The sequence below is a fragment of the Prionailurus bengalensis genome, chromosome B3 (genome assembly GCF_016509475.1).
Source record: "Prionailurus bengalensis isolate Pbe53 chromosome B3, Fcat_Pben_1.1_paternal_pri, whole genome shotgun sequence".
NCBI lineage: Eukaryota > Metazoa > Chordata > Mammalia > Carnivora > Felidae > Prionailurus > Prionailurus bengalensis.
Window position 1 is genome coordinate 47685309 of NC_057355.1, and position 22274 is coordinate 47707582.

At 35.5% G+C, this 22274-nt stretch overlaps 1 protein-coding gene and 1 long non-coding RNA gene across 8 annotated transcripts in view; one reads left to right on the forward strand and one right to left on the reverse strand.

The window, feature by feature from the left end:
* Positions 1-22274, reverse strand: part of TCF12 (transcription factor 12) — a 386235-nt gene that overhangs the window by 235554 nt on the left and 128407 nt on the right. The gene's annotated exons all lie outside the window — the stretch shown is intronic.
* Positions 1-22274, forward strand: part of LOC122468598 — a 30308-nt gene that overhangs the window by 7378 nt on the left and 656 nt on the right. The window lies entirely within an intron of this gene.

Here is a 22274-nt window from a genome sequence, read left to right on the forward strand (position 1 = left end):
CAACAACATGGCCCCTGCTTTTGCTTGGTGTGTTTGAGCAAAAGCAAGGGGCCATATTGGGATCTTTCCATTTGCCCTTTCCTCTTCATAAAATGCTCCCACCCAGATATCTGAATGATCTCTTAATTTCCTTCAGGTCTCTGTTCAAATGTCATCTTATAGGTGGATGTTTACTGTCTTTTTCCAACAGATTGAAAAATCCATCAAAATAAGGATGTAGTTTGTTTTGTTCAGCTTTAACCATTTGGTAACTAGAACATGCCTGACACAAGTAGGTATTAATAAATATTTACGGAAGAATGAATGTATAGAGTGGAAATAATAAAATCAGTTTAATAAAAGTGAGGCTATACCAGGTTCCCTATTTGTTAGCTTATCATTACTTTTACACAGTAATCAAAACCAGTCTTCTAAATAACTATACTTTTTTTAAAACTCTGTGAGAAGTAGTTAGATTGCAAATGACTCTATAAACCAGATGACTACTCCCAAAGAGCAAAAATTACTAACAACTTTTAAAGAAATTAAATCCTCACTAGGCTTGGTAGCTAAAGAAACTACAGACCTTAAATATCACAACTGTGAAATGACCTCATCACATGTCCTAAGAAAAATCACTTTGTATTCATTATAGTACAGCCTATAACACATTGCTATAAAAGGAATTTTAAATAAAACATGTTCCAAAAAGATTAATATATTCAGCATGATGTTGGGATATTTACAAATGTAGTTAGAAATGTAATGATTCTCTTTAACTTGGTAACATTCTTCTTTCCTATTTCCTTAACTAGTCACTCTTCATATTAATTTCTACCTCATCAATTTTCCAACTATCACATTTGTTCTTTTTACATACACAATACCCTGGGGTTCAGGTACCGTGTATTGCTTGTTCTTCTATTATGTTCCCATTTCAATCCACAGTTAACACTGCCAGCACACTTAACTTGCCATAAACACAAGTTGGGTCATATCCGTTCACTACACAAATGTGATCCTCTCTCTGCTGCTTCAGGTTTAACATTCACACACCTGAGGGAGGCATTCTTCAAGGTGGCCTCAATCTGCCTTTTCAGCTTCAGTACTTACTATATCCCTTCAAAACCTTAAGGTCCCCCTCATCAGGACATTAATCACTCCCCAAACATGCCAAATTCATCTTCTACCCCTATTGTTCCCTAGCCCTAGAATATCCACCTTCATCTAACCCTTAACCTATTAGATTTCTAATTCTGATTCATCCTAAGATCAAATGTCCCCTCCTGAGAAGTGTTCTCCAGCAACTAAGCCTAAATTAATCACACTTCTTTAGAAGTGAATTTGTACTTATTCTGTCTTAAACACTGATGGTTGTTTTCATTCACATTCTACCAATAAAACTTTATAATAGGGAGCATCTCTTGTTCATCTCTATGTTTTTCTGGTACCTAGCAGAAGTGTGGTATTCTGCATTCAAATGTTTACTGAATGATTCAGAACATATAAAATTAGGGCATTCATGTAACTGTCTGTCATAATAATTCAATAACTAAGGATGGGTTAAAAACAAGAGGCCAAAAATAGAAAAATTATGCCTAGCAACTCAAAAAATAATAATTACTTTTTAAACAAAGTATTATTTTTAAAAGCAGATGACAAAATGTGTTGCAGAAACCTCAAAAGTGACCTAGTAAGCTCAGCTTCCAGTACAATGCAGTAAGCTCTGATAGACAGGCTTCTATAAATTCTGGGGGAAAATACAAATATAAAACAATTACTTACAAGCTCTAGAAAGTGAACAAAATCAGGCTGATTTGGGATGAGAACATAAACTTGGAAGAAAAGACCAGAATGAATAACTATCTTTCTTTAACAGATTTTAGGGACCAGAACAAGTGAATTTCCCATTCTTAAAGCTTTATCCTACACATAAGCAGTAGCCACAGCATGCAAGAACTAAAGTTCCAATAAAAAACATCTTTTAGGGGCACCTAGGTGGCCCGGTCAGATGAGCATCCTACTCTTGATTTCGGCTCAGGTCATAGTCTCAACAGTTGTGAGATCAAGCCTGTGTTGGGCTCTGTCCTGGGCATGTAGCCTGCTTGGGATCCTCTCTCTCTCCACTCCCTCTGCCCTTCCTCCCTCACTCTCTCTTCACCTAGCTCTCAAATAAACATTTAAAAAAATCTTTCTAGCTAGAAGAATGGTACAGAGCCTGGAAAGCAACAGTCATCACAAAGTAATGACAGAATTCCCAAGAGGAGAGATGCAAAAAAGAAGAGTCCCAAAATTTTGGTATATTTCTACACAAGTCTTGGCTGAGTCCTGCAGCACATTCACAGGGCAGGCCCAAGGCAGTCTGCAGCTGAGACTAAAACAATCAAATCAAGACTTGAGCAGATGCCAAACTCAGGCAACAGAGAGTTTTCACTTTAAGTCTAATCCAATTAATGGCTCACTTAAACGAAGAAATCAAAACTCTTTGGAGGAACATGAAAGAAAACAAAATTTCCACAAATACATTCTTAATACCCATAATAGAATCCCAAATTCCTTGATAATGAAATGTGATCCAATCTCAAAGGAAAAGATAATCAAAAGAACAACCTCAAGATGGCCTAGAGAATGAGATTTTCAAATAAGGATATTAAAGCAGATATTGTAAGTGTGCTTAATGAGATAAAGGACCTAAGTTCATAATGAAGGAAAAAATGGAAAATCTCACAGGGAAAAGAAAACAAAAAGAAAGCACATATAAACCTTAGAAATAAAAATTAAAATATCAAAAATCTTAAAAAAAACAAATTTCCTGATAAATGAATAGATAGATAGGTAGACAGACAGACAGAGAGACAGATATTGTTTTGAAAGTTCTTTAGGTATCAGCTCTCAGGATTGGGGCTCAAAAATTGCTTGTTCATGTTTATTGTTGTTATAACTTTTGAAGATACCTCTTCTTTCAAATGTGAACATTTTGGGAGACAGCCAAAGCATAAGAGACTCTTAAAAACTGAGAACAAACTGAGGGTTGATGGGGGGTGGGAGGGAGAGGAATGTAGGTGATGGGTATTGAAGAGGGCATCTTTTGGGCTGAGCACTGGGTGTTGTATGGAAATCAATTTGACAATAAATTTCATATATTAAAAAAAATAATTAAGGGGGCGCCTGGGTGGCTCAGTCGGTTAAGCGGCTGACTTCAGCTCAGGTCATGATCTCGCAGTCTGTGAGTTCGAGCCCCGCGTCGGGCTCTGTGCTGACAGCTCAGAGACTGGAGCCTGTTTCAGATTCTGTTTCCCTCTCTCTGACCCTCCCCCGTTCATGCTCTGTCTCTCTCTGTCTCAAAAATAAATAAACGTTAAAAAAATATAATAATTAAGAAAATAAATAAATAAATAACCCACAAAAAACAAAAAACAAAAAACAAATTTCCTGGATGGGCTTAAGGGAAGAATAGTGATGACAGATTAAAGAGAGTAAATTTGATGACCACTCAATAGAAATAATTCAATTTGATAAAAAGAGAAAAACTACTAAAATAAAAATAAACAGGACCTTAGAGACCTAAGGGAAAACATTAAAAAGTCTAACAGAGGCATAATGATATAACAAAGAGAACAGAGTAGGAAAAACATATTAAAAATATTTTAAAAATATAAAAGCAATAATGGTAAAAAATTCCACAAACGTGGTAAGAGACATAAACTTACCAATTATAGACACTCAGTGAATCTAAATAGGATAAATATGAAAAAAAACCAAAAACATGTAGGCACCTAACAGTCAAACCTCTGACAACTAAAAATAAATACAGAGAAAAAGTTGAAAGTGGTTAAGAAAAATAGACACATTACATAACAGAGAAGTAGCAAATACTTATGTAGAAGCCGCAGCAAGTTATCCAGAATATCTAACTAAGATTAAGGAAAGTGGCTACACTAAACAACAGATTTTCAATGTAGAAGAAACACTCTTCTGTTGGAGAAAGATGACATCTAGGATTTTCATAGCTGGAGAGGAGAAGTCAATGCCTAGCTTCTTCTCAAAGCTTCAAAGGAGAGGCTGACTCTTCTGTTAAGGGCTAATGCAACTGGTGACTTTTAGCTGAAGCCAATGCTCATTTGCCATTATTAAAATCCTAGGGCCCTCAAGAATCATGCTAAAAATACTCTGCTGGTGCTCTACAAATGAAACAACAAAGCCTGGATGATAGCACATCTGTTTACAACATGGTTTACTGAATATTTTGAACCCACTGTTCAGACCTACTGCTCAGGAAACAAACAAGAAAAAAAGATTCCTTTTAAAACATTACCACTCATTGACAGTGCACCTCATCCAAGAGCTCTGATGGAGATGTACAATGAGATTAATGGTGTTTTCACGTCTGCTTGCCACCGCTTCTGTTCTACAGCCATGGATCAAGGAGTAATTTCAATTTTCAAGTCTTAGTATTGAGAAAATACATTTCATAAGGCTAGAGCTGTCATAGACAGAAACTCCTCTGGCGGATCTGTGCAAAGTCAGTTAAAAAACTTCTGGGAAGGATTCACCATTTAGATGCCATTGAGAACATTCACAATTCACGTGAAGAGGTCAAAATATCAACATGAATAGGAGTTTGGAAGAAGTTAATTCTAACCCTTGTGAATGACTTTGAGGGGTTCAAGACTTCAATGGAGGAGGTAACTGCAGATGTAGAAATAGTAAGAGAAACAGAATTAGAAGAGGAGCCTGAAGATGGGACTGAAATGCTGTTATTTCATGATAAAACTTTAACGGATGAGGAGCTGCTTCCTATGCATTAGCAAAGAAAGTGATTTCTTGAGATGGAATCTACTCCTGGTGAAGATGCTGTGCAGATTGTTGACATGACAACAAAGGATTTAGAATATTACAAAAAATGTAGTTGACAAAGTAGTAGCAGAGTTTGAAAAGACTGACTCCAATGTTTAAAGTTCTGCTTTGGTTACAATGCTATCAAACAGCATCAGATGTCACAAAGAAATTGTTTGTGAAAGGAAAAGGCAATTGATGCAGCAAACTTCACTGTCATTTTATTTGAAGAAATTGCCCCAACCTTCGGCAACCACCATGCTGTTTGGTCTGCAGCATCAAGACCGAAGCAAGAACCTCTACCAGTGAAAAGATTACAACTTGCTGAAAGCTCTGATGACAGTTAGCATTTTTTAGCAATAAAGCATTTTAAAATTAAGATGTATACATTGGTTTTTTTAGACATAATGCTACTGCACACTTAACAGACTATAGTATAAATGTAACTTTTATTTGTACTGGAAAAGCAAAAAATTTATTTGACTCACTTTACTGCAATATTCGCTTTATACCCACAGTATCTCTGAGGTATGCCTGCATAACATCTCTCATAGGACTTAGAATGTATTTAGAAGTAATAGATATGAGAGGTACCTGGTGGCTCAGTCAATTAAGTGACCAACTCTTGGTTTCAGCTCAGGTCATGATTTCACAGTTTGTAGGATCAAGCCCTGTGAGAGGCTCCATGCTGACAGTGCATGAATCCCACTTGCTTGGGATTCTCTTTCTCCACCCCCTGCTCATGCTTGCTCTCTTTCTCAAAAATAAATTAACTTAAAAAATAAAAGAGAATACACATGAAAAATACAGCATAAAGGAAGGCAGGGGTAGGGTTAAACAGACTTGAGAGGTCACAAGATTTCTGCATCTTATGTGAACTGGTACCAATATTAACTCTAAATAGACTGTGAGAAGTTAATGATATATATTAACATCCTTAGAGAAGCTACCAAAAAGGCCCAAGGAGATACATCACTAAAAAGCTAACTAATAAATTAAAAGGGAGTCCTGAGAAATAGTCATATCCAAAAGAAAGAACAAAAGTACAGTCCAAAAAAAACAGAGAAAAACAGAAAAAAACTAAATTAGTAGCACTAAATCCAACCATACAATGAAACTTTCTATTTTTGTCTAGGGAGGAAGACAGAGAAGCAATCAAATAGATACTACTCCTTTCAATGAGAACACACCTCATTGCTCTGTGCACTCATCAAGTTCACGGTACCACTCTTTGTGAATGAGACAATTATATTTGGGTTTGGTGGTGGGGAAAGGAAGATGAAAACATTACAATTGTACATTAAACAAAAAACATACAGTAGCATACCAATGTAAAAGCTGCATACATAGGTTTTTAGTTTGTTTGTTTGTTTTTATAGTACCCATTAGGATCATAAGCCAGTACCAATAAAACAGCTTCTGCATAACTATCAAGTACATTTTAGTGGATTTTTGCTGATTACCTAACACAATTTGCTATTTAAAAACAGCTGTGTGAGCAATTACTATTCTTAACTTAATTCCACAAACAATTCTATTCATTTCCTGTAATGAGGCCTGTGTACTCCCTGCGTTCAAGTCTTAGACCATTAATTCCTGCAATGGAAACACACTCTGCCTCTCAGAAAAACTCCATAAAAATTTTTCCTTCATGTTTTCCCTATTATTTAAAAATCTCTTACTCAGATGCTCTTTAAATTGCCACTCATTTCTTTCTAGACTCACAAAACAAAAATTTATATTGACCACCTTCACTCCTTACAATTCATTCACTGACTCACTAATGAATCTCTTGCTAGTATCTAGTCTCTTCCTAGACCCAGGCCCAAATCTGAATGTTAGGCATTGAGAAGGCTCTCAGTAAATGTTTGTTTTTAAGATAAAACTGAACTTTTTCAGATCATCAAAGGTTATCCTGAAATGAAATAACAAAGGCCCCCTGCTGGTCTTCATTTCTCAGCTCTCTGTATCAGAGGTCGGCAAACCTCTACTGTGAATGACCACAGAGTAAATATTTGAGGCTTTGTGAACCATACACTTTCCTTAACAATTATTCAACCCTACTATGTAGCACAAAAGCAGCCATATATAAAATGTAAACAAATAAAAAGTGGTTGTATTCCAATAAAACTTTATTTACAAAAATAGGTGACAGACCATGGACCATATTTTGCCTACCTCTGCTCTATGGCATCCAGTCCTGTTAACCACGTTGCCTCTCGAGGCAACATTAACTTTTGGGCCTCTATTTCTGCATATTATCACTTCCTTTTTAAAATTTTTTTTTCAACGTTTATTTATTTTTGCGACAGAGAGAGACAGAGCATGAACGGGGGAGGGGCAGAGAGAGAGGGAGACACAGAATCGGAAACAGGCTCCAGGCTCTGAGCCATCAGCCCAGAGCCTGACGTGGGGCTCGAACTCCCGGACCGGGAGATCGTGACCTGGCTGAAGTCGGACGCTTAACCGACTGCGCCACCCAGGCGCCCCAAAAATAAACTTTTAAAGAACAAAATGTTTTAGTGACCATTTTCCTAAGGTATTCAATTGAAAATAACAATTATAAACTACGGACAAAAATTTTTAAAGCAACTATTTAAACTTTTTTACATTTATTTGAGAGAGCACAAACAGGGAAGGGGCAGAGAGAGAATCCCGAGCAGGCCCCGCACTGCCAGGGCAAAACCTGATGCAGGGCTGGAACTCATGAACTACGAGATCATGTCCTATACCTAAGCCTAAGAGTTGGATGCTTTACCTACGGAGCCTCCCAGGTACCCCTAAAAACAACTATTTGAAGGCAAGAAGAGTGAGCAAAAGTAGACAGAAATTAGAGAGGATCTGATTAGTGGGGAAAAACAACAACAAACACATTCACTGAATAAGATCCAAATCTACGTGGCTGGTCCAATGAAGACACTCCAGTCAGCATGGCATGTGGTGTGGTTGAATAGTAAGCAGAAAGCTACTATCTTCTTAGCTTAGGAAGCCAGAAAACAGAATTTGGGAATGTCAGTGTGGCTAGAAAGTAAGGAGGGGAAACACAGAAAGGATAAAGCCGCTGTTGGGCAAGTTCCAAAAATTTATATTTAAACTCCCCTCAAATCCTTGGCTGAACTCTAAATGAAATAAACATAGGGGACAATACAAAAAACCCGACTGAAAGCAACATCTAGAAGGCTAAAATAACTGAGCAGAGATTTCAGCTGCTGGTACCACAGAGGAAACTAATTAGGGATGCTTGGTAAATAATTTGGGCTTTCTACAAACCTGCTTTAACAAAGCATAAAACCAAGCCTCAAGATAATTGACCAATAATGTAACTACTTACCAGAGCAAAAACAAACCTCTGCAGAAGAGAAATTAAAACCTCTATGATACATCTTGTACATTTTCTAATATAAAATAAAAAACTTAACAGAGGCAGAGAGAAATAAAAATATGACTTATAGCCTAGAAAGAACACTACATACACACATACCTCAAGATGACACAGATGCTAGAATAAGCAGCAAAGGATTTTAAAGCAGCTATTATGTATTCAAAGACTTTAAGAAAAAGATGGTCAAAATGAATAATCAGATGGACACTCAGCAGAAAAAATGGAAGTGTATTTGAAAATGGAAATTCTACAATTTAAAAATATATTATCTGAATAAAAAAATTCACTGAATAAGCTAAACAATGGACTGGAGCCAGAAGAAGAAATTGTAAATGAAAATGAACAGAAATCAATAAAGAATTATTCAATATGAAGTAGAAAAAATAAAATAGAGCCTTAGCTACCTGTTAAACAATGTTAAATGGCCTAAAATGAATGTAATTAGAATATGAGAAGTAAATAAGCGAGAAAATGGTGTAGAATATACATCTGGGGGAAAAATTGCAAAATTTCCCCAAATCAGTGAAAAATATCACTGACTGCATGCAGATCCAATAACCTTAGTAATATCTAAGGAGGAAAAATACAAAGCAAATGTCACCAATACACACAATCATCAAAATGCTGAATACGAACACAAAGAAAGAAATCTTGAATTCAACCAGAGGGAAGAAAGACAAATTACATAAGGGGAAAATCATATAAATAAAAGCTTGCCACTCATCAGAAACAATGGAGGCCAGAGCCAATAAAATGACATTATTATAATTCTAAGAAGAAAAGAAGTCATCTGAGAATAATTGCACAGAGATCGAAATAAAATACTAACTAAAGTTTCATGCTGAAGAAAAATGATACCAGATAAAATGTAGATCCACAAGAAAGGACAGAAATGGCAATTACATAAGGATAAACGGCTATTTTTCCTCAATTCTCTCTGAAGTGCATATGATTGTTGAAAGTAAAAACTATTAAGTTGTTTTGAACGCTTTAAACATTTTTATAACAAAGAATAAAAAAGGGTAAATGAACTAATTCTTTTCAAGATTCTCAATTTTACATTGATATAAATATAAAGTAATGTAAACTGTGATGAGTGTATACTTTAATCCCTAGAGCAACCCTTAAAACAATTCGAAGCAATACAGCGAAAAAGTCATTCAAGAAATTAAAATGGAACACAAAACATAGCTGATTAATCAAAAAAAAGTCAGAAGGGAAAGAAGAACCAAGGCACAAAAAAACTAAATAACAACATGATAAAACAAAATATAACATATGAATAAGTTCCAAGTGCTGGAGAGATCACAGAGCAACTAGAACTCTCACACATTATTGCTGGGAGTATAAAATAGTGAAATTACTTTGAAAAACTCTTTAGCAATTTTTTATAAAGTTAAACATTTCTATATTATAACTGAGAGATTCTACTCTTCATACTTACCCAGGAGAAATAAAAACGTTTATGTTCACAAACTAAATTACACAAGACTGTTCATAGCAGCCTCATTCATAATAGCCAAACACTTAAAACCGTCCTAATGTCTGCAGACACCTAAATGGATAAATATATGACAGTTTATTAATGCAATAGAACACTGCTATTCAGCAGTTAGAACGAACTACTACACCCAACGTGGATGAATCTTTTAAGCAAAAGAGCCAGACACAAAAGAGAACATACTATTATGATTCCATTTACATAATGTTCTACAACTGGCAATACTAACCTAAGGTGATCAGACAAGAATGATGGTTGTTTAGGTAGATAAGGGGTTGTTTGGAAGGGGCCAACAACTTAACCACTTAACATGAGGTGTTGCACATAAAGTTTCCCAGGTAACAGACTCTTAGATGGATATTTGTGTTCATGAAGTTCATTGGGAAGTGCTCTTATGTTCAACATCTACGATGAGTTGAAGGAAGCATAAGTGAGTACAGGAAGAAACTGAATTGTGATACAACATCAAAAAATGTCTTAGATCAACACATGGGGAGTTCTCTAACTCGAACAGGCCCTAGGAACTATTCCAACTGCAGCAAGTGGACCAAGATCTTTATACCTCTCCTGCTACCCTACCATTGCATTGAGCAGCCATTGGATATACACTACCCCCAAAGACTGGTATGACAAGGTCAAGATGGCCCCCTTCAGCAGAAGGCAACTCTTAAAAAAGGGACTCCGGTGAGAGTTGTCCAGCAACATTCCAGCAACTTGAAAAATAAATGTTCAATCCTGGAAGCACTCCACTGCATTTACAACATGGCATGAGAGAAATGTTTTATATCTTGATTGAAGTATTGATTATATAGGTGTGTATACATTTATCAAGTTCACTGAAATGTATATTTAAGATCCATTTATTTCACTGTATGTAAATTCTATCCCCCCTCCTCCCACTATGTGCTTTAAAAAATGTCATATTCCTATTCTGAACCCCCTCTCTCCCCAAAACACCCCAGACTTAAATACTAACAAAGTACAACTTGGAATGAAAAGAGACAGAAGATTTAATTTTAAAAACAAGGAATAGTATGAGTCAAGCTACAGCTTTTGACACAGTAGTGGGTACCCGTAGCGATTGCACCCTCCCCCACCCCCCGCCGCCCCCATACTAAAGGCCAGGAAAGAAAAAGATGTTATTTGAAGTTCAAATAGAAGTCCACACTCATGTGGCAAGGATGATATAGTGATGTGCTATAAAGCAGCAGTTGAGTCTTTGTTGAAGCAATGGAAGGCAAACATCTGGACACTTTTTTCATTAAAAAAAAAAGTACAAACCCAAGCCCTATCTTTCCATTACCTTTCAAATATTATTGATTCCCACAATGAATATCTCTTTTTCCCCAATTTTGGGACTGGCAATATGAAATAAAATAATTGATCATTACCAATGTAAACATTATCATGCTATCATATATTTAAAATTACGCTCCGAAGAACTATACAAAGAGCCTAAAAGAAGATTGTTCAGATGGTTAATTCTTTCAGAGGTTTCTGAAGAATTAATGCATGAAGGCTATTTATATGTGAAAAGTGAAATATTATTTTAAATCAATCAGATTAAAAGTGAATTTTATCGCCTTATGAGCACATATGGTTCTGTGCACATGTTTAACTATAAATTTGTAGGTTTCCAGAGGATAAAGGATACACAAATAAGTAAAATAAATAGTAGCAAATTATGTTCACTAACAATGTTGTTAGTACAAACCAAAATGATGTACTAAAACCTACAAAAATGACAGCAAATGCAAGCCTTTTACAAAACAGTAAAGAAGATTTGGTGTTTCGTCATGGTTACAACTTCACTGAAAGAATACGAATGGTGGCCTAAAGTTGGTAAATCCATCCAATTACATTCAGGAAGTAAACTAAAATTAAAAAATGAGACGGTAAATACATAGTTACTTTTGAAAATTTAATGCAAGTCAAAGGTAGAAAAATTGATGTTTAAAACCATGTGTTTTGGCGTGCCTGGGTATCTCAGTTAAGCAACAGATTTTTGCTTTCAGCTCAGGTCTTGATCTCAGGGTTGTGAGTTCAAGCCCCACACTGGGCTCTGCGCTGGGCTTGAAGGCTACTTGAAAAACGTGTGTGTGTGTGTGTGTGTGTGTGTGTTTGTGTGTGTGCGCGCGCGCGCGCGCGCACAACCAGTATTCAAGAGGAAGGTTTTTTTCAGCTAAGGATAAAGTTTTGTTTATAAAATTTTCAGAAATATTTGTTTGCCTTCACGATCCACAAAGCACAGCAGGGAGGGAAATGAAGAATACTTTAGTAATGCTTTTGTGCTACTGCAGCAAGATACTACTTCTCACTCCTGAAAGATGACCTTCAATTTCTGCTCAAGGCAATGTTCTCCATAACCCAGTCAACTTGTGGTCACTTACCTCCATTACAATTTATTATATTAAGTATCTCCATTAAATTATTCAATTTATTATTTTAAAACAGTTTTAAGTATATGACATCATTATCTTGTTCAGTCTTTTTGAAAATAAGATGATAATCAAGATATAAATAGAAATGAGACTAACCTAATGCAACTGTTTATAGACCTACTTCTTTGGTAACCTTGATATACAGATGGAGGTCTAGAATTTCACAATTTTATTTTACAAACATCTATGATAAAATAAACTGTACTCCTGAGTATCATTTAAAATATTTTTAAAGTATCATTTAAAATACCTTTAAGTCTTTGAAATCCTATGGAAAAAGTGGTCAACAGTAAAATGCTGGTAAAATATTTTTAGTTGGCAATATTTCCTAAAGCAGGAACCCCATTCATTCTGACTTTGTTCTGAGTGAGTGTGGGTGAGTTAGCCATCATTTTCCCAGTAAAACCCCTAAAACCTTCAACCCAAAGAATCTGTAAAGATGAAATGCACAATTTAAATATATTTTTGCCCAAGAGCAAGGAACTAGACTTGGATTCTTGACCTCCTCAATTATTCATAACAAGAGAGAATAGATGGATACATATGACCTTATAAATTGTTCAGAGGTACTTTAGCAGAGAAGAGGAAGGAAAAAATCACTATACTTTGATTTCACAGTAATTAAAAACAAATCTGTGTTTTCTATCAACTCATCAAACGAACACACTCAATTCTAAGTGGTGCTATCTATCCCCCCTTGTCAGTCTCAAAGTGGAAAGACTTGAACTGTACTGATTTACCCAATTCTATATCCATACACAATATCAAATATCTTCATTGTTTGGTATTCCTCCCACCTCTTTTTAATATATGAACCCGTGGTCTAGTTTCTTCCTCTTTTTTCAAAACATCATTCCTCTTTGATCAGGTTGGCTTTCAATTCTCCTGCTGTCCCAGAAAAGCCTCTCACTATCTCCCTTGGATTGATGGGTGTGTATACGTTTATCAAGCTCAGTGAACTGTACATTTAAGGGAAAGATATTTATTGAGAATGTGAAGAAAACCTGACATATTCTAAACATTTAATGTATTTATTCCAGAAGTTTAGGAGTGGATCTAGCTGATTTCCCTCAATTTCTCTCATCAGTCTGTCTTTTCAACTCAACAAAGCAGACACAATACATAAACTGTAACTATCAAAGCCATATCAGGAAAATTTGCTTTACAGTCTAGCTGGATCCAAGTACAATCCCTGACTTTTCCATTTACTAGGCATATGACGACTCTATTAAGACTGTTTCTTCCAAGGGGCAGCTGGGTGGCTCAGTAGGTTAAGCATCTGACTCTTGATTTTGGCTCAGGTCATGATCTCAGAGTTTGTGGGTTTGAGCCCTGCATCAGGCTCTGCACCAACATTGCGAAACCTGCTTGGGATTCTCTGTCTCCTTCTTTCTCTGCCCCTCCTCTGCTTGTGTTCTCTCTGTCACAAAAAATAAATAAACATTAAAAAAAAGACGCTCTTCCTCAAAAAAAATGGAGGTTGATAACAGTACATAACTTACAGCCTAAGTGAAAATGAAATGAGATGATACTTGCAAGGCACTTAGTGCAGTATCTGTCACATAGTAAATGCCCAATAAATGTAAGCTGTGTGAAACTTCCGAAAAGGCCTTTTCATTCTCATTGTTAGACAACTCATCTAACAATCTTGCCATTGAGTAAAATTGGGGAAGGCAGGTATCTGACGCTTAATGAAGCGACTGAATTTAAGTTGGATTTCCCATTTGTGGTACTGCTTCTTCTTCCTCTCTGACTGGAATACTGATAACCTGCTGAAGCAATTATTTTCTGTGTTTAGAAATCCTCAGTAGGAATGACTAATTACTTACAGTAAATCATGTCATCTTTAAAAATCTAACTATAAAGTACATCTGGGTTATACTGTAAAGATAATCAGACTGCAAAAACATTTAAGTTCATGCCAAATCAATGTTCGTTTCCCCACTTTTATGAGAATACAAACCTAGAAAATAAAAAGGAAATAGTATCTTCATACTATGGGGGTGAAAAATACGATTTGAGGTAGTAGGCCAAGCATAGTTCAAGACGTATGACTTGAACGGAACATCTTTTTCTTTGCTTGAGTTTTCTCATTTGTGAAAATCCAGTAACACTGGCTCTGCCTACTTAAATGAGATAGCATACAAAAATGCCTGGAAATCTTGCATGTAGTAGTTCCTAAGTTTACAATTAACTATCCTCACAAAACCCTTTCCCTGCAAAGTTTCAGTGGGTTGTTTAAAAAGATTAAGGTAACACATGACAGCAAATATTATCATTGTGTCATTAATTATATCTGTTTCCCAATTTCCCAATTTCTATTCAAGAAGCATTTACCGAGTAACTACTCTGAGTGAGGAATCATACTTGGTCATTCATTTCCTCATCATGTTTCTCTTACTTGGCATTTTACATCGTATGTGTAATAGGCATCAGCACCACAAATGATCAAGTTAAAGTCAATAAACAGATGAAGTTACCCCCCTTACATACTTCTTTACATTTTATATCCACAGGCCTCAAGACATGTATTTGTATTGAAAACATAATAAATCTATGAACCTTTAAAAATACTGCATTATTTCCAAGCAGAAGATGTGGCCTTAAAAATAGTTCTGTAAAAGAAACTAACCTGAAAATCACATGTGAATTAAAGTCAGAATGAAAGCTTTAATTCTAACACAGTAAAGTTAGAGGCATTTAATTCTGGCCAGAAAAAAATGTATAAAAGCAAGACTGATAAAAATATTAGAATAGTTAGAAAAGAAGAAATATTAGTAAGGTGAATCAGTCACAAAGCTGGAACTCTATCTGAGCATGATGATTCATTCAACAAGAATATATGCCCTGGAAGAGTTTCTCTAATGAACAAGAAGTTTACTGGAATAAAAATATAGTTGACCCTTGAATGACATGGAGAGGGTGGGAGGGAATAGGGGCACCAACTACCTACATGGTCAAAAATCCGTGTATAACTTTTGATTCCCTAAGAACTTAACAGCTTACTGTTAACAGAGATAGACTTGCTGATAACACAGTCAATTAACACATTTTTATATGGATTATATTTTATTCTTATAATAAAGTAAGCTAGAGAAAAGAAAATTTTATTGAGAAAATCGTGAGATTAAGTATTGTACTATAGTGACTGAAAGAGATCCACATATAAGTGGACTCAAACAACTGAAACCTGTGTTGTTCAAGGGTCGGTCAACTGTAACTAAATTACAGTGTAAGAAGTGTTAAACCACACTTAAAAAAAAATCCACAGGTAAATTCTTAACAAATTTAAAACCCGGTAGTCATATGGCTCATTATAGCAGAGACTTATTATAATGTGTTCTGACTTATATTTATATTTCCAAGATGATATACATGCAATAATTCAATTACTATTTCCCACTTACTCCTCTTAGTTTAAGGATTTCAACACCTATCATCTCTGCTTTTTCACTTTTTTCATTTTATTTAAAAGCTTTTTCTTTGTTTCCAATTTGAAAGTATCCAATTTGAATATACAAAATCATTCTATTTTCCTTTTATCAGTTAAGCTTCTTTTAATAAAAATTTTCTTTCCATCATAGTTTAAAGTAAAAAAATCAAGCTACAAACTGCATATTCATCATGGTAACTGTAATGCCTCAGGGGGAAAAACTGGAAGAAATGCAAAAAGTGTTTAATAGCTTCATGTGAAAAGTTGGATTCTTAGTGTTTTCCTTTTTATCATTTTTCAACTTTTCTAAAAGGAGTTTATATTATTTGAAAATTTTAAAATAATTTTATAAAATTTAAAAATAAGGTTTTTTTAAAAAAATGTAAGCTAAACTAAAATATTTTCTCTCAATTACATATAACTCAAATACAATCACAAAAAAACTTCAAGAAATTCAGTATCTTTTACTTCACTGACATTTCAGTGACTTAAATATTCCTCTTTTAAAAAAATTTTTTTTTTCAACGTTTATTTTTGGGACAGAGAGAGACAGAGCATGAACGGGGGAGGGGCAGAGAGAGAGGGAGACACAGAATCGGAAACAGGCTCCAGGCTCCTAGCCATCAACCCAGAGCCTGATGCGGGGCTCGAACTCATGGACCGCGAGATCGTGACCTGGCTGAAGTCGGACGCTTAACTGACTGCGCCACCCAGGCGCCCCTAAATATTCCTCTTTTTAAAAATTGTAAATTAAAAAAATATTTTGTTTAACATTTTTGAGAGAGACTGTGCACAAGGGAGGGGTGGAGAGAAGGGGAGAAGCAGAGAAGGGGGAAGGGACAGAGAGGGAGACAGAGGATCCGAGGCAGGCTCTCTACTGTCAGCACAGTGGCTGATGGAACTATGGAATCAGGAACTCAGGAACTCAGTAACCCAGGAACCATGGAATCATGACCTGACCTAAAGTCAGATGCTTAACTGACTGAGCCACTCAGATACCTCTTAAATATTCTCTTAAATGAATTAAGAACACCAAATTTCTCCAAAGAACACATACAGATAGCCAAATATGTTTATTTATTTTTTGTGACAGAGAGAACACAAGCAGAGGAGGGGCAGAGAGAAAAGTATACAGATATAAAATTCTTTTTTTTTTTTTAATTTTTTTCCCAACGTTTATTTATTTTTGGGACAGAGAGAGACAGAGCATGAACGGGGGAGGGGCAGAGAGAGAGGGAGACACAGAATCGGAAACAGGCTCCAGGCTCTGAGCCATCCACCCAGAGCCCGACGTGGGGCTCGAACTCACGGACCGCGAGATCGTGACCTGGCTGAAGTCGGACGCTTAGCCGACTGCGCCACCCAGGTGCCCCCAGATATAAAATTCTTAACATCATTAATCATCAAAGGAATGCAAATCAAAACCACAATTAGGTATCACCTCACAACTGTTAGGATGGCCATTACAGAAAACAAACAAAAAACAAAAAAAGTATAGGTGAGCATCTGGAGAAATTGGAACCTTGTACACTGTAGGTGGGAATGTAAAATGGTGCAGCCACTGTGGAAAACAGTATGGAGGTTCCTCAAAAAAATTAAAAATAGAACTACCATATGATCTAGCAATACCACTTCAAGTTATTTATCCGAAAGAACTAGAGAGGATTTTGAAGAGATATTTGCACTTACTCTCATGTTCACTTCAGCATTATTCACAATAGCTAAGAGATAACAAATATCCATCAGTGGATGAACAGATAAAGAAAATGCAGTATATTCATCCAATGGAATATTATTCAGCCTTAAAAAACAAAGGTCTTTTCTTATGTTACAACATAGATGAACCTTATGCTAAGTGAAATAAGTGACTCACAGAAAAGACAAATACTGCATGAATCCATTTATATGAGATATAAAGTAACCAAATTCACAAATACAGGAAGTAGAATGATGGTTGCCAATGGCCAGGGGAAGGAATGGGGCGGTTGTTTAATGGGTACAGAGTTTCAGTCATGCATGATGAAAAAGTTCTAGAGATCTGCTATGCAACAATGAGCATACAGTTAACAGTACTGTACAGTACACTTGAAAGTTTGCTAAGAGAGTATATCTAATGTTAACTATGGTTGTTTTTTTTTTTTACCACAATTAAAAGAAAAAAGAACACCTAATAACTTGTAAGGAAAAATATTCATATGTAAATAACCCCATCCTATGGGGGGCGAAATCACTGTTTTCTGAATATAAAGAAAAGTGATAACCATTTCTTAGATCTTTTTATTTCTGTAAGAATGATCTGTTTTCATTCCTTAATTTTATCTTTGAAGAGATCTTCCTACTTGTATTTCCCTTTCTCCACGGCCACTTGATGAGCTACAACTGAGTCAGACTTGTAACCAACTAGGGATTCATTTTATTTTATTTTATCCCTTGCCATAAAATAAGGTAAAAGGCATTTTTGTAATTACATCAAGTAAATGCCACACAGGCAAGGGTTGGAAAATGGCAATTAAAGTTACAATATAAAATACACTGCAAACATAGCAGATCCTATGGGCCCCAATCCAAGACTTAAAACAAAATGTATTCAGTAAAGTTTTGATGTAATAGCCATGTCTTCTTCTTGTGTCACCCAAAATAACTTTAATGAATATGAAGAAAGACAGTACGCTAGTAATGGGATTAAGTAAAACAATAATGGATTTTAACAAAAGTGAAAGGCAGCATTCTTCATACAAACTAAATGGCTACTATAAATTTCGAAAGACCATTTTCTTTAAAAATTACCCCCAAAAACACCCTCAATTACTTTTGCTTATGTATAAGTGATGTCTTTTGTATTTAACTCCAACAGTTGCCAAAATAAGCCCATTTACATGTGATGCCTGTCAACTAGCAAATTTACATTTGGATTTTGTTGGCTTTGGACCCTGCATTCTGTTCTCTTCTTTGTGCCATTGTTGTTTTTAGGTTTGGCAGTACCTCTAGATCTTTGTTTAACTTAGTTCCTTTGTCTAACTTCTGCAGTATATACACATTATAAAATTAGCATGAAACAACATTTCAGTTTCCATCACCACAATTAATTCCTACCGTGGCAGAAGTCTTGCAAATTATGCTTATGTGAACCCAAAAAGAACACACACACACACACACACACACACACACACACACACACACAGAAACACAGCACCTGATTTCTCCACCTAAAGATGTAAAAGCAAATAAGAGAAAGAACTATTTGGTTCAATGGTACACACAGAAGATTCATCATGAAGATCACATACAATTTTAATGTATTAAAAGTTAAGTAATCAGAGATGACCCCAACAGTCAGAGCTAAATTTGTTTGGCTGCCAAAAAGCCCATCTTTCTCTTCACCTTGTTTTCTTCCAATGTATTTTTAGCTCTGTCTAATACAAAAGTACTTTATGTCAGGTAGAGTCTCCTGCCTCAAATTCATCATGTAACTGTGAAAATGATAGCTTAATTTGTTAAAGTTAATACTTGACTCAGGATAGATTCACCTAAATGGATCATGCAGATCAATAATTTAAATACCACTTACGAAACACTGAATTTGATCTTCAGTACTTTATGGTGAAACTTAAAAATTTGTATGGATATCCTACCTACACATAAGCAGAGAACTTGACTGTAATAACTTTTATAATACACATTTATATTATCATGAATATACTTAGCTTCCTTCATATTCATATTATGAGTAAGTTAATTATCCTAAATGCAATTTTTCATCCTAATCAAGGCAGGAATTTCATTAGGAAAATTCAAAAGACTTTTCCCAGCTATGAACTATGTTCTTGTACTTACATCTGATTGTGAGATATTCTCGATGTTCTGAGAACTCACAGCCCTTCAAAAATAAATCAATCATTGGGCTAAGACTTTATATGAAAGCGCTTTTATCCCCCACTGAATACAAACCTAAAAACAGCTGTTCTTTCATTTGAAGATTGAGCTCTTATTCATATCACTTCTGGAGGGGAGAAAAGCCAGTAAAGCTATTTTTCAGAAAGTCAAACTCAGTTCCTATGGAACTCCTTTCCATCTGTTCCCTGACATTTCAGTCAGGTTATGCACTTGCCAAAGAGCTCTCTTTGAATACTGAATCCACTGGTAAAGACAAATGGGGGAAGAATCAATTTGTTACTAAATATCATTAATTTAAAATATGAAAAGCTATCATGCATTATGTCAAAATAGGCTCTACAATCAAATATACAGTCCGTGTTATAAACAAAATCAGGAATGTAGAGTGAACAAGAAATTAATGTTTCAGAAATTTTTGCTACTTACTTGCACTAAAAATTTATTCTACGAAGGACAGATAATAAATAAGAACTGATACAATCACATTTTCATGGAGAAAAGAGCGCATGTTATAAGAAAATAAGGCTCCTGAAAGGAGCCTGGGAATCATAGTGCAAGGAACTTTTAAAAAAGTATTTTAATAATAAAAGTTTCATTCAGGGAATAAAGTGAGAAGAGATACTCATACATTTCACGTTTCCATATTTATTGAAGAAGTTGATCAAGAAAGATAAATTTTTAAAGCAGAAGTTAAAGATACTAGATCAAAAAATAATAAAGATAATTGATACAAAGAAATAACTAAGTCTGAATGACAACTAACCATGACTTCACAATCTCAAAGAACTGTGACTACTTATTGATCAGTAACTACTGTGTCAGAAGGAAGGCAGATTAGTAACTCTACTTGTCCTTAAGAAGGTGCAAAAGAAAGCCTGAAACTGTACAGATTAATTGGTTCATGATTCTTATAAAGCTGGTCTGGAACAAAGAAAGTCCACTGATTCAATAATCAAGCATAATCCACAGACAGCCAGGGAACAAAGTTTATTGAGGTGGGGATGGGGAAGGACAGGAAAGAGAAAGACACAAGACCAATCTCTCTTAGATTTCCTCCTGAGGGGTAAATATAATGTCAAAAGTAACTCTTGGGCTTAATTTATTTATTCTTTATTCTTTTTTCCTCCCAGCATGGTAAGTGTACTCTTTAATCCCCATTCCCTATTTCCCCCTTCCCTCCACCCACCTCCTTTTTGGTAACTACCAGTTTATTCTCTGTGGTTAAGAGTCTATTTCTTGGTTTCTCGCTCTGTCTCTTGCACACAATTGTCCTTTGTTCATTCGGTTTGTTTCTTAAATTCCACATATGAGTGAGATCATATAGTATTTGTCTTTCTCTGACTGACTTCACTTAGCATTATACTCTCTAGCTCCAAGCATATTGCTTCAAATGGCAAGACTTCATTCTTTTTCATGGCTGAGTAATATTCCATTGTGTGTGTATATATGTATACCAATGCATGTATGCATGGACGTGTGCGCGCACGCGCACACACACACACTACATCTTTATCCATTTATCTGTCAATGGCCCCTTGGGATGCTTCCACTGTTTGAGTACTGTAAATAATGCTGCAATATTTTTCTTTTTGAAGACTTTAAGAATATTTCAAACAACAGTAAAAACAAAAGCCTAAGTTATGATGGTATAAAGGATATTTCTTGTCCTGGTTAAAGGCCTGACAGACAACAAAACCAAGGAGAGTCAAAACATTTGCTGAAATGTATGGAGAAGTATAAATGGATTCTGCAGTGATCAGAAAAGATGCATAACCTGGACAGGGAAACCAACTTTAATGGCTAGGTATACAAAAAACAGTGCAGTAACTCTGGCTAACAAAATGCTAAGGTCACTGCTTGAATATTTCATAGAGCCTCCTAAATGAGGTAAAGTAACACATGAGTTTCAATATGGGCAAATATGTAAGAAAAAAAAACCTCAAAGTCTGTTTACATGGTATTATTCATTAGTGAACTCTCCATGAAATCATCAATTACCCAGAGAGGTGAACATGAATAGGTCCACTCAACCCTAACATACTAGAAGACAGTCTACAATGTACTTTGAGACATCTTAATTAAAATAAAAAGGACTGAAAAATTTTAGATAAATTTTTGTGAATTAAAGATCCAGAACAAACATAAAATCATACCAAGTAGTCTGGCCTAAACACTGAAGCTGGTTATATGTGTGTCAGGAGCATAGGAGGGTGAGGGGAGGCAATCATTTAACAATTAAGAGCTAGACAAGGTACTTCACCACAGAAATCATAGAATATGGAGTACATTTTCCTCTTTCCTTGTTCACACACTGGAAAACACACACACACACACACACACACACACCACACACCAGAAAGGCTAAATCACTTACTCAGTGTCCTAACTCTCAATCTACTGTAGAATACAAGACATACGCACACTTTCATGTATCCAAGGAGCCACTGTACTTTAATACAATTCTAGGTTTTACCTCCTGGTCTTCAATATACTGAACTACTAGCTAAAGAAAACTATGAATCTTCCTAATCTTCCTTTCCCTTCCTCCTAAAGTAGCAGTTTCCAATGAAAGGTAACAAAATTACTTCTTTAAAAGAATGAAAATATTTTAGATAAACTCCATGGTGTGTCTTTTTTATTTCCATACAAGCTATATTTTAATTATCCTTTCCAAATTAAGGGACAGACATGCTTTGGCAAGAAGGCAGACATGAAAGTAGATTTTTATGTAGGTGATACAGCTCCAGAGAGCTGAAACAGTAGATCCCCCAAACTCAAACTGTGAGTAAAGCAAAATAGTACTCAAGA